Below are 6000 nucleotides of genomic sequence, written 5' to 3' on the forward strand. Positions count from 1 at the left end.
GGGGGTGAAAGTGAAAGTGTCTGAAGGGATGCACATGGCACTGCCTGAGTCTGGGTTCCCTAGAGGCCGGGGCAGGGGTGGGGAGCAGGGGTTAGCTTAGGGGTGAGTTCATTTGGGAAGTGAGTATTTGTTGAGTGGAAACAGCCGTGTCTTAGTCACCTAGTGCTGCGGTAAAAGAAACACCACATGTGTGGGGCTTTGTAGAACAGGAAGTTGTTGTCCTGACAACTTGGAGGCCAGGAGTCAGAATCCAGGGTGTTGGCTCGTGGGGAGGGTCCTTCCTTGTCAGTACCCTGGGTGTTCCTTGGTGTCCATCTTCCCCCTGTATGTATGTGTGTGTCTGTTGTTTGGTGCCATCAAGTCAGTTCCGACTCATAGTGACCCTATGCACAACAGAACAAAACACTGCCTGGTCCTGCGCCATCCTCACAATCATTGTTATGTTTAAGCCCATTGTTGCAGCCACTGTGTCAATCCATCTCCTTGAGGGTCTTTCTCTTTTTCACTGACCCTCTGCTTTACCAAGCATGATGTCCTTTTCCAGGGACTGATCCCTCCTGACAACACATCCAAAGTATGTGAGACGGAGTCTCACCATCCTTGCTTCTAAGGAGCATTCCCGTTATACTTCTTTCAAGACAGATTTATTTTTTGGTAGTCCATGGTGTAGCCAATCTTCTTCACCAACATCACAATTCAAAGGCATCAGTTCTTCTTCCGTCTTCTTTATTCATTTTCCAGCTTTCACATGCATAGGAGGCAATTGAAAACACCAAGGCTTGGGCCAGGCAGACCTTAGTCTTCAAGGTGACATCTTTGCTTTTCAACACTTTAAAGAGGTCTTTTGCGGCAGATTTGCCCAATGCAATGAGTCTTTTGATTTCTTGACTGCTGCTTCCATGGGTGTTGATTGTGGATCCAAGTAAAATGAAATCTTTGACAACTTCAATCTTTTCTCCATTTAACATGATGTTGCTTATTGGTCCAGTTTTCGTTTTCTTTACGTTGAGATGTAATTCATACTAAAGGCCATGGTCTTTGATCTTCATCAGTAAGTGCTTCAAGTCCTCTTCACTTTTAACAAGCAAGGTTGTGAGTCTTCCTCTAATTCTGATACCCCATTCTTCTTCATATAGTCCAGCTTGTCGGATTATTTGTTCAGCATACAGATTGAATAGGTCTGGTGGAAGGATACAACCCTGACGCACAGCTTTCCTGACTTTAAACCATGCAGTATCCCCTTGTTCTGTTTGAACAACTGCCTCTTGATCTATGTACAGGCGCCATGTCTGTGTCTACTCTGCTTTTTATAAGGTCACTCAGAAGGGATTAGGTTTAGGACCCACCCTACTCTGGTGTGACCTTATTAACATAACAAAAGAAAACCCTATTTCCAAACAGGGTCACATTCACAGGCACAGGTGTTAGGACTTCAACATGTATTTCTGGGGACACAATTCAATCCATAACAACTTGTAATGACTAAGACCTGCTCTGATACCTGGAACGCTTAACATGTGTCTACGTCTTGCAACTCTACTGCAGTGCAGACAGACAGATGGACAACAGGGCACAGAAGTAGACAGCTCATGACTGTCAGGCAGGTGTGGACTGAGGCTGGACATCCAGACTCCCAGAGCCTACTCTCATAGGTTGGGAACCACCAAGACAGAACAGATCCTGAATTTATAGCCAGCGGAACTGGGGCCCAAGGAAGGGAAGGGACTTACCCAAGGTCACTCAGTGACTGCTGCTGTTTCTCCCCTGCCCCCTAGGTTGTCCTGACTCCTGTGGAGCATGGGGCACTTACAGCAAGGTCTTCCCGGGCCCCTGGGTGCTCCAGAGGCTTCTCTGCACTGCTCTGTCTCCATGGCAACCAAGCACCTGGGGGTGATTCCTGTAATTCTGGAATATCATCAGGGCTCCTCGTTCTCTTAAGCAAGGATGAGCCCTACCACCTGCCCTTACCCCCACCTGGCCCTGAAGGGGAATGTACAGTGACCCTAGAGCTGGCCCCTGAGATGGAGGTGGAGAGGGGCTGGGGTGGTTGCTCAACCACAGCCGCGGTCACAGCAGAGCACTTCCGGCTCCAGGGTAAAGCGTTAGAATCACATCGGCGTTCAGACCAAGCCCCCTGAGCTGCTGGTCTGTCCTACTGCTGGGGCTGGGGGTTATCTCTAGGGGAGAATGTGTGAGTGGTAAGCTTCTCATGGCTGCTGTAACGAGACCACAGACTGGGTGGCTCAAACAACAGAGGGTTATCCTCTTGCAGTTCTGGAGCCCAGAATTCTGAAATCAAGGTGTCAGAAGCGCTGCACTCCCTCCGGCGGCTCCAGTGAAGGATACTTCCTCATCTCTTCCAGCTTCTGTGGCTCCAGGCATCCCTTGGATTGTGGCTGCATCATTCCAATGTCTGCTCTGTCTTCACATGCCTTCTCCGTTGTGTCAAATCTTCCTCTGCCTCCCTCTCATAAGGACGCACGTGATGGCATTTAGGGCCCACCCTGGCAATCCACCAGGATCATCTCCCCATCTGAATCCTTCACTTAATCCTATATCCAGAGACCCTTTTCCCAAATAAGGTCACCTTCACAGGTTTCAGGGGCGTAGATGTCTTTGGGTGTGAATAATGTGGCCCCTGAGGCCTCCACCAGGGGTCTGTGGCCAGTCTTGATGAAGCTAAGAAAATGTGGCCTCTTAGCACACTCAGGTTGGAGTTTCAAACCCACACAGAGGCACCTCAGAAGAAAGGCCTGGCAATCTCTTTCTGAAAAATCAGCCTTTGAAAACCCTATGGAGCACAGTTCTACTCTGACACATTTGGGGAGCCATGAGTCAGAGTCAATTCAATGGTCACTGATTTCCAACCAAAAACCAAATCCACTGATGTTGTGTCGATTTTGACCCATGGTGACCCTATAGGACAGAGTAGACCTGCCCCATAGAGTTTTCAAATCTCTATGGGAGCAGGCTGCCACATCTTTCTCCCGTGGAGCAACTGGTGGGTTAGATCTGCCGACCTTTTGGTTAGTAGCCAACCACTTAAGCACTGCACCACCAGTGCCCTTCTGCAACTAGTTTAGGCAATGCCAAACAGCTGTAGGGGAGGCAGAGAGGGGTCAGAGGTGGGAGACAGGATCGAGGGACAGAGGAAGCCCCTGGATTAAGATGGAGAGAGAAGGGAAGTGTTAAGATTGGCAGCAGAAGATGCTGGGAATTCAGACGCGCGCCTGCTCAGAGGTGATGGCTACACCCAGTGGTCACACACCCAGATGAGAAAGGGCAGCAGGTGGGAAGATGGCCTCAGGGGCCAAGCCAGGGCTGTCCCCCAAGGCAGAAGGATTGGGGCTGTGGGAGATGGGGAGCCTGGAAGAGGAGCCTCCCAAATCCCAATGTGCCATTTGGGGCCAATCTGGGCGACCCCAATGCCAAGGGGAGCAGACATAGGCAGGACCCAAAGTGGGACTCCTTCATTCATTCACTCATTCATTTGTCCAGAAGTATTTATCAGCACTATCTGTGCCAGGCGTGCACTGGGATGGTATCCCCACCCTACAGCACTCGCGGACAGGGGACAGGTGCTCCCAGCCGATGGCGAGTGTGCAGGTGACTCCTGCTGCCTCCCCTGGATCCAACTCCTCGGGGCTGGATCCTCTGCTGAGCACAGCATTCCATTTCACATTCGCATGAATTATCTCTGAACCGAAAGTTTATAAGCTCTTTCATCTTGCTTATTGTGGCTGAAATGATTTATGTTTGTGCAGCTTTATGAAATAATGAATGTCATCTCCTCCCAAATGCCCATTTAGCTTGCTTTTCATAGCAGATTCCAGGGAGGGGAAAAAAAGCACTTCACTTGTGATGCTTAAACACCGTGGCTTAAAAAAAATCATAGCTGGAACAGCGAGGTCTCTCGAGAACACTGTGTTTTGAAAGACTGGGTAGAATACTCCTCGTTTCATGTCTTCTGCATACAGAGCTCAGAGTACTTGACCAACTTCTTTTCCCAAGTGCCCTGTGAACATCTCATTCATTCTCCAACTGTAATGAAGTACCAGGCCTATGGCTTGGTAATGACAAATACAGTGCCGGTTTTGTCCACAGGAGTCTTCCCTCTGATACAGGAGACAAAATCTACACGTAAATAACTATGCTGTTGTTGTTAACTGCTGTCGAGTCATCTCTAACTCGTGGCAACCCCATGCACAACAGATTGAAAAGTTGCCCAGTCCTGTATCAGCTTCATGATCCTTGGTATGTGTGAGTCCGTCGTTGAGGCCATTGTGTCAGTCCGTCTCACTGAGGGACACCCCTGGTGGACAGGCTTCAGCAGAGCTTTCAAACTAAGACAGACCAGGTAGAAATGCCTGGTGATTCTACTTCTGAAAATTAGCCAGTGAAAACCCTATGGATCAACACAGAACACTGTTAAAATGGTGAATTCCATGTTACACACACACAGGAGGAGAGGAGAGTGGGGTGGAGGGGTGAGCTGGAGCAGAGGGTGCTGACTCTCGGGCCTGGAGCCTGGTTCTCAGCTGCACACCTGGAAGTGGCCCCTCCTGAGGCCTCAACACACTGCCCCCTCACACCCTGGGGTGTGCTAACCTTGACCCTCTCTTGCCATCTGGGTCCATGTGAGCTCTGCCTTTGCCTGCCAAACCTGGCATATTCAACTGACTCTAAGCCATGCTAAAGAGTTGTAAGAAAAATGGCTTGGAGAGGTTAACAATCTAATGAGTGTTTTTAACAAGAGCCTTATTTAATCAGTCGTAGGCAGATAATGGAGCAGACAGCTCTCTGAAGGCCATTACCAGGCTGCCTCTGTCCACAGACCTCCCTTACCTAGCGTGAACTCAGGCCCTTGGCCCCGTGGCACTGGCTGCATGGCCTCGGGTGGCTGCTCGGCTGGCTCTGGATCTAGTTCCGTTCAGCGTGGGGCTGTGGGGTTGCTGCTTGTCCTCCTTGGGCCTCCATCTCCTCATGGCAAAACCAGGATTTGGGGTAAGATGCCCTCTGAGGCTCCTCGCTCCACAGTGTGATATGTTAGGCCCTGCCTGGTGTATCCAGAGCTCCAGGTGAATCTGGTGGAGAATAGAGATGTACCTGCTCTCTCACACCTGGGTGCAAGTCTCTGCCATTCACCTGGCTGCTCCAAGGATGTTTTTGATTTGTCTCATGCCAGAAGGACCCTGATGGGTGGGACCTTGTCAGGGGCCGGGCTGGGCTGGAAGCCACTTTGGGGGTCACTGGGTAACTGTGTCTGCTCCTGTGGGGTCATGGCCATGGGCCTGCCTGTGTCCACCAAAACTAGCCATCTTTAGCTTCCTGGGCCCACTTGGTGGTGCAGTGGAAATCCCACGGGCTCCAGCACCTGGGCCCTGGGATGCAGGGGAAAAGGTGCAGCGTCTACCCTGAGACAGGCCTGGTGCTAGGCCACGCCCTGCGGGTGGGAGACTGGAGGGCCGAGGAGAAGGTGCCTGCCGCTTGAGCAGAGATTGGGTCAGAATGGAGTGATGGCACACCCTTTGCCATGACACCTGGCTTTGAAGATGTACACAGGTGTATGCAGGCATGGGGAGCCTTCTAGGTGATCACATGTGGACCACGAGCTTAGGTGGACATCCTCAGCTCACCTCCTCCTCAAACTTTCCTGAGAGAGGTCGGTCATTGGAGTGTTCCAGAAAGGTGTGGTGTATTTGCTCTTCCCTGGCAGTGAAGTTTGGATTTGGAGCCCTGGAACTTGCAACCACAGGAAGTGACAAGCAAAGCTTTGCTTCAGGCTCAGTCCTGCAGGGCAATGGGCTGCCCAGAGACTGTTTGGGACAGGATGGCCTAGCTGTGCCCCTGGTCTTGACCAGAAGCCCCTGCAGCCCACTGAGTGGTCCCTCTGGGGGCCTAAGCTGGAGGATCCCGAGTTGCCTCCATGCTGCCCCAGGCATTGGCACTCTCTGTTGGTGTTTGAATGAGCATTGGCCTGAAAACCAAATGACCTACACA

Source organism: Loxodonta africana, chromosome 21, assembly GCF_030014295.1.
Source record: "Loxodonta africana isolate mLoxAfr1 chromosome 21, mLoxAfr1.hap2, whole genome shotgun sequence".
NCBI classification, from domain to species: Eukaryota; Metazoa; Chordata; class Mammalia; order Proboscidea; family Elephantidae; genus Loxodonta; species Loxodonta africana.